The sequence below is a fragment of the Carex rostrata genome, chromosome 20 (genome assembly GCF_964058835.1).
Source record: "Carex rostrata chromosome 20, lpCarRost1.2, whole genome shotgun sequence".
In the NCBI taxonomy this organism is placed as follows: domain Eukaryota; kingdom Viridiplantae; phylum Streptophyta; class Magnoliopsida; order Poales; family Cyperaceae; genus Carex; species Carex rostrata.
The window spans coordinates 9,334,979-9,343,297 of NC_135937.1; the positions used below are offsets into that span (position 1 = coordinate 9,334,979).

Below are 8,319 nucleotides of genomic sequence, written 5' to 3' on the forward strand. Positions count from 1 at the left end.
AATTTTGTAATTTGTATGTATATGCTATTTTCCTATATGATCCATTTTTATTTTTTTTTATTTTCTACATACAATATTGACATCTTTGGATATTAAGTTCTTTTGTTAATTTATTTTTATAAAACAATTATAAATAATCAATCTTATCTTATAAAACTATAGAAATGGTGAGAGGACGCCTCAGAACCAGAATCAATGCTAACAATAGAGAAACCGTCCCACCCACTATCGATGCCCAAGCTGAAGCCAATCACTTGCAGACCCTCTTACAAGGTCTTGAGAGAGTCGCTCGAATTGCCATGGAATCAGAACAGAGAAGACATCGAGAAGTAGACCCATTCTTTCATCTCTACCGCTCATTCAATTCTCTTCATCCCCCAACGTTCGATGGGACAGGGGATTTTGCAGTGGCCGAAAATTGGATCGCCAATATCAAGGACAAATTCCAAATTCTTCGGGCCCCAGAGGAAAATAGAGTGGAACTAGCCACCCAACTTTTTGAAGGACCCGCTCGATTCTGGTGGCAAGAAGCGAAGCGTCGGACCATAGGACCCGTGAATTGGGTAGAGTTTGAGAGACTATTTGAAGGAAGGTATATGGATATAAGGTCACGAGAACTACTTCGCCAGAAGTTCACTAGTCTTAAGCAGGGAATCGATCGTGTGACGGAATACAATTCCAAATTCGAAAACCTAATGAGGTACGCTCCTGACATTGTCCAAGATGAATTCCGCTTGAGGCAACAATACCTTGGTGGTCTAAACCCTCGCCTTGCCCAATTGATCGACATACCAGGAATAGACAAGTTGCCTGATCTCATGCTGCGGGCTACTACAGCAGATTCCTATGAGACACACTTTAGTCAACTGAACGGTGTTAGAAATATTAGACTAAGGACGGAGGATACTCCAAGGTCAACTCCAATTCGGTGTAATAACATCGGCTTGAGAACCAACTTCTACCCCAACGAGAAACCTTGGTGCAACCATTGCCATAAACCTCACTTAAAAGAGCAATGCAACTACGCCAATGGATTGTGTCACATATGTCTCAAATCAGGACATTTCGCTAGAGAATGTCCATACAAGCCTCCTCAAAGCAACATAATTCCGAATCAAGGAAACATGAGGCTAAGGACCACTAACAGGAGTAACCACACCAGAGTAACAACATCAGAATTTCACCAACATGAGTTTAATTAGAGTGGCGCAGCAAAAGCGTAGTGAAAATATTTATGATGTTATATTTGAATTTTGAGGACAAAATTCATTTCTAAAGAGGGGAGGAATGTAGCATTTAGTCACAGTCAATAAAAGTAATTACGATTAGTGTTTGAATTTTGAGGACAAAATTCTTTTTAAGGGGGAAAGGATGTAATATTCCGTTACATCGAGTATTATTTTTATACCGATAAATTTAGGAACAAATAATAATTATATACACGTCTTGAGTTAGGATCACACGTGTGATTGTCCATATAGAAAATATTGTAGGAACTCTCACAAAAATTCAAATAATATCCCATTTAATTTTTAAAATAAATATATTCTTTAGCGGGTCTCAGCAATTATGAAATAAATACAAATCAAATCCTTATTTAAAACCTCGATTTGAGTTACTTCTTTTCGATAACCTCTCGAATTTAGCTTCAGTTGTAATTTTCAGATGGACAACTGTTAGTATTTCAATCACAGATCACTCATATCAATTCGGATTGGAATGAAATTTAATACCTGAAAATATAACTTCATGATCTACAACTTTCGTGTAGAATACTATCCTAAATTCCAAAAGTAGGATTCTCCATAAAATTGTAAAGTCAGTAAATATTTCAGTTCGGAGACTGCAGACCTTTATCGATCATTTTTATCTTTTCTCCTCACTGGAAATTAGGATTAAGGTGAAACTAATTGCGTTAGAACCGTAACAGAAAAACTTACAACTCTTACATTTTAACTTTCTTCAAATTTCGAACTTATAATTCCAGTTATTTCAATCTTAGAAGACAAACATTAAAACGAAATTCTGTCATGGGCTCAAATCCGAATTTACAATATGTTGGTCCACTAAACTCAAGCCCAAAAATCACAAATCATCTTCTAAACCTAACCCTACCTTATATAAAGCCTCTCCACAGCCACCCCCCTTCTTTTCCCTAACCCTAGCCGCAGCACCTTTTCCCTCATTTCAGATCTAAACCCCTGCTGGACCCAAACCGGCCAGCCAACTTCCGAAGAGAACCACCGCCTATACGTCCGGATTTTGGAGAAGAGATCAACATGAGAGTTGTAGTGCTCGACGATACGGAACCGTGAGCGCTGGATTCATCCCAATCGGAGTCTCGACTGCTGAGAACCGTCCAAAACAGTGACTGCTGCGCCTACCTTTCCTAAACTGCAAATTTCAAGTAATAGAGTTTCAATCATAAATCTCATTTTTCTTAATGATAAAATCTTGACTATTAAGTTGTATTCTTTCTATAATAAACTAAAAATATATTTATTTTGATTATAGATACTCATTATTATATTAATAAATATTATATTAATAAAACTTGTTCACTTTGATTTGGTTGCTAGATGTATCATCTCAAATTAATAGTTTGACTTGGTTTAAATAGATGTAGTTAAATTATCCTATATGTTTAACATCTTTTCATAGTTTATAATTATTATTTCATTAAACTACATCTAAAAATAGTTGTGGAATGAAGTTTGAAAACAATATATATATTTCCTTGATCAAAGATTTTGGATTCCTAACTTAACAGGTTCTGGATTCTTATATAGCTTATTTAATTTGAATTATAAAAGAGTTATAAAGTGTGAATCAAAATAATCAGTGACCAAAGTTTAAAAATTAGAACTAATAATCTAGGGTTATAATGATAAATATAAAATTTTAGAAAATAAGAATATGTGAACTCAAATCTTATTAATTAGAGATATGTTTATTTCTTAGGTTCGACTTTCGAGGAACTGAGAGACGTAGATATCGGTCAAGAATTTACTACGCAAACAGGTGCGGGTTCCTGGTCTTTTTACAAATAATACAAAAAATGCATGGATTGAGGTAAGTAGTCCTTTTTCTTAATCTGGTGGATAAACTGCATGTTGTGAATGTCGAACAATCGTTTGAATTTGTGTAGAATTGCATGATAGGAACTCTTGATGCATGAAATTGAATTGATAGGAATTGAATTGTGAATTTGAGAATGGGGAACTTGAATGAATCGTTTTAAATTGGGGCCGTCCGTGTGAGGCGGCTCTGCATGTGTTTTTGAAAAGCGGGCTGTCCATGTGTGGCAGCCCAGTGTGTGAACAGGACAGGACAGAACAGAACAGAACAGAACAGAACAGAACAGAACGGGTCGCCAAATTCGCGGCGGTTCGCCGGATGGGTCCCCGAAATGGCCCATCTAGAGTGTGATAATCGGGTCGTCCTTGCGTGGCGATTCGCCGGGTTTTCATGTACGGGCATGGATTCCCAGAGTGTGGAATTTTAAAACCTTTTGAAATGAGTTAAAAAGGGGCGGGAATAAAAACTGGTTATTTTAAAGTGATTTGCATATCCGAATTGATAGGGACATGGGGAAAAATTCAAAAACCTTCTTTTTATGTTATTTGGGGAAATTAAATGCATTGATTTGTAAAAGCACCGGGCTGGAACTAAATCCCGCGCTGAGAGTTAGTTCGATCTCTCACCGTACCACCTGTTATGTGGGTTCCAGGAAACGAAGAAGAAAGCATGGAGGAAGGCCGCGGGTGAGGAAACTAGCGGAAGTTGTTAAGATAGCCACTCTCTGTTTATTTTATATTTGTATGAACAATATATTGTGTGGACATGGCAGTGACTGTTTGACTAGCCATGTCTGACATATTGTCCCTTTTTCTGTTTGTTTGTGAACTCCATTTATTTTTAAATAAAGTGGCTTGTTGAATGTTTTTATTGATGATGTATGTGATGTGCTTAACGCCTAGCGCATAAATGCGCGGCGGGTTGTCCGGGGGTGTGACAACTTAGTTGGTATCAGAGCATTCGTTCCTCGGACTGTGCTTGGGTCCTTGTTTCATTTGTTATCATTTTCCTTTCGAATTTTGATATGTCTAAAATCAATATTGACAAGTATTCTGACTGATTTGAACATGTCTTAAATTGATTTGTTAGTCGAAAATAAATAATTGAATTCTGACATATTTGTTTCTTAAATTTTGATGTCTGAATATTGAACGGATTATTGGTTTTGAAAAATCTGTGCATCTCCTTCAATTCATTTTTGTTATCATCTAAATAAATTTCTAATATGAACTTACAGAATTATAGAATTTAAATGGAATTATATAATACAATTTTATTTAAGCTTATCTCCTCCAATTGATCTGTATACCTCAAATCTGATTTTTCTTTCAGTTCGTTTCATTTCAAGTTCTTATTGTTCGTTTGTAATCATTGACCTATCTGAATTTGACAAGTATAACTTTAGTCGATTCCAATTTGAAATTTGATATTCTGAATGATTTATTCTTAAAGTTATAATTGTCTGATATATAATCTATGTACCAATTTTGAATTTCATATGAAAAATCTGTCTGATTTAGTATCGTCATCTATATATAGTATCATTCAGTTTATTTATGTGATATGATTTTATATAATTATTGTATTAAAAAAAAACTGAATTTGCAAGTAAATTAATTTTGGTTCAAGTTGATTACCTCCTCTTAAGTGATTCGTATTTGATAAATTTGTTTTTATTATTATCTATTTTTTTTCTCATTTAATTTTAGTATCATCTATTTGAATTTTGAGGACAAAATTCTTTTTGAAGAACGGAAGAATGTAACAACCCGAAAAATTTAGTTATTTTATTTATATTGAAAATATTTTTATTATTATAATATAGTTACTGTTAAAAAAATGAAAGGTAAATTAAGTGATGAAATAAATAATAATATATTATATTTCGGTTATTTATTTTAAATTCACAAAGGGATAACTGCTGGGAATATATAATAACCGGATTTATATTTTATTTTTTATATCTATAATCATTTACAAAATAAATACTTAAAATAAAGGAAAAGACACCTTTAGGCGGTTATCCTTGAAATTGAACCCTCTGTATATAAATCTCCCTATTTGAATCGCACCCCTCTATTTCTTTTTATTACGTACTGTTGCATCTCTTTGTCTTAACCGTTCTCCATTTTAATCTCTCTTATAAATACCCATATCTAAATTAGACTCAAATATACTCTGGCTACCTTTTTCTTTTTCTCCGCAGCCACAAAAAGAGAGATATTAAAATAAAAGAAGTGTTTTACAAATAAATTGGTGATATCAATGATTATTCCGTTGTATGTCCGATTGAATTTCGCCTATGTCGCAGTGATTTTGATCTATTGTTGCAATTCGATTGGAAATTCTGAATATCTCGCTATCAGGTAACCGGACTTCTCTATAACTGTGTTTTCGTTTTGTATGGTTGATTTGAATATTGGTATTGCATATTGAATTATGATGACATATTTAATGGGATAGCGGGTCTGAGGTTGGAATTTGATATGTGATTGTAGCCTCTCACTGTTGGATGGATTTCCCAGTGGGTTGGCGGCCTTCCAATGTTGGATGGATTTTCCATTGGATTGGCGGATTAAAGGAATTGTGTTATGAGAATGTGGGAATCGCCTGTGACAGGGATTACACATGTGTGAATATGATGTGACTGGTTTTATGGATAACCTAGACCGACGTGCTATTGCTAGTTAAATATGCGTGCATAATTTGATGTGTATTTGTGTGGATTAATCCGATCTAATTGAATAGTCGTTAAATTAAGCCAATTGTAGAGAAGCGCGTCGTTAAATAACCGGTTACTGAGCTTTGTAGCTGACTCCGTTTTGTTATTTTGTTTTCTTTTCTGTTGGCGACGTAGGTTGACGGGCCAAGGAAAGGTGTGAAGATGCTTATATAATCACGCTCCGGATGGTAAAAATCTGGGGTGTGACATATGGTAAAAATCTGTGAAGATGCACATACAATATCAATAATTAACCGCTGAGTGAGTGCGCATTAAGGTCTCGTCTTTAGAAATCCATAATTGATTTAACATCTGACCATATATATTAAGCGTACTATTTAGCGACTAAAGTTAATAAGAAATTCTGAATTGAATAGGTCTAAATTTATTAAAGTATTCCACTAAATATCGGGTTAATGATTTGATTTGACTTGTCATTAATATACTAATATTAGTGTAAATATACTTGACTTTTTAGATCAAATTTTCAGGTTAAAATTAGACTTTAATTTAGTGATCATGTAAGAAATTTAATTAATTTGATTAATTATGGCCCAAGATATTTTTCTTTTACTTTCATCACCGTATATAATATGGGAAATAAATAATTCCCAATCTAATTGTTAACTAGTTACTATATATGTTCTTTTGTTCTCATCATTTTTTTTTCGTGAGGCGCATTAAATTCTTAATTCTTGAGCTACTTGATCATTAAAGAAAGAAAACAAAACATATTAAGTTTATTACCGAACAAATGGAATTTCGGACATTGGTGGGTCAAATCTTTTTAATAAAATTCCCCCGTTTTGCATTAATATTTAATACACACTTTGAATGTAGTGTAGATTATGATAAACACTATGGTACCTGTACAGTCCAAAAAAATAAAAAAATAAAAAAAAAAAATAAAAATGCAATATCAACTTTTGGCATGCAAAAGACTATAAATTTTAAAGTTAAAGCTTCTATAAAAAAATATTTACAATTTAATTTTTAACTCATTGCTTTAGAATATTACTGAGATAAACTTGCTTTTAAGCTAATATTACTCGGTCATTGTGCAATTTACAATTTTAATCAATAATAGATGGAATAATTGGAATAAATTCTTGATTGATCATAAACGTACTGAGATATCTTATTTTTATTATTTTGTTATATATTCAAAAAAAAAATAAAAATTAGCGTGACATATAGAAAATTTTGTAATTTGTATGTATATGCTATTTTCCTATATGATCCATTTTTATTTTTTTTTATTTTCTACATACAATATTGACATCTTTGGATATTAAGTTCTTTTGTTAATTTATTTTTATAAAACAATTATAAATAATCAATCTTATCTTATAAAACTATAGAAATGGTGAGAGGACGCCTCAGAACCAGAATCAATGCTAACAATAGAGAAACCGTCCCACCCACTATCGATGCCCAAGCTGAAGCCAATCACTTGCAGACCCTCTTACAAGGTCTTGAGAGAGTCGCTCGAATTGCCATGGAATCAGAACAGAGAAGACATCGAGAAGTAGACCCATTCTTTCATCTCTACCGCTCATTCAATTCTCTTCATCCCCCAACGTTCGATGGGACAGGGGATTTTGCAGTGGCCGAAAATTGGATCGCCAATATCAAGGACAAATTCCAAATTCTTCGGGCCCCAGAGGAAAATAGAGTGGAACTAGCCACCCAACTTTTTGAAGGACCCGCTCGATTCTGGTGGCAAGAAGCGAAGCGTCGGACCATAGGACCCGTGAATTGGGTAGAGTTTGAGAGACTATTTGAAGGAAGGTATATGGATATAAGGTCACGAGAACTACTTCGCCAGAAGTTCACTAGTCTTAAGCAGGGAATCGATCGTGTGACGGAATACAATTCCAAATTCGAAAACCTAATGAGGTACGCTCCTGACATTGTCCAAGATGAATTCCGCTTGAGGCAACAATACCTTGGTGGTCTAAACCCTCGCCTTGCCCAATTGATCGACATACCAGGAATAGACAAGTTGCCTGATCTCATGCTGCGGGCTACTACAGCAGATTCCTATGAGACACACTTTAGTCAACTGAACGGTGTTAGAAATATTAGACTAAGGACGGAGGATACTCCAAGGTCAACTCCAATTCGGTGTAATAACATCGGCTTGAGAACCAACTTCTACCCCAACGAGAAACCTTGGTGCAACCATTGCCATAAACCTCACTTAAAAGAGCAATGCAACTACGCCAATGGATTGTGTCACATATGTCTCAAATCAGGACATTTCGCTAGAGAATGTCCATACAAGCCTCCTCAAAGCAACATAATTCCGAATCAAGGAAACATGAGGCTAAGGACCACTAACAGGAGTAACCACACCAGAGTAACAACATCAGAATTTCACCAACATGAGTTTAATTAGAGTGGCGCAGCAAAAGCGTAGTGAAAATATTTATGATGTTATATTTGAATTTTGAGGACAAAATTCATTTCTAAAGAGGGGAGGAATGTAGCATTTAGTCACAGTCAATAAAAGTAAT

General features: G+C 34.5%; 1 long non-coding RNA gene across 1 annotated transcript; it reads left to right on the forward strand.

Moving 5' to 3' along the window:
• The first annotated feature begins 2,010 nt into the window (after positions 1-2,010).
• On the forward strand, positions 2,011-3,948 carry LOC144572692 (uncharacterized). Its single transcript, XR_013517783.1, has 3 exons — positions 2,011-2,407; positions 2,962-3,021; positions 3,731-3,948. It is a non-coding gene; the product is annotated as an uncharacterized LOC144572692 (long non-coding RNA).
• Positions 3,949-8,319: the final 4,371 nt, after the last annotated feature.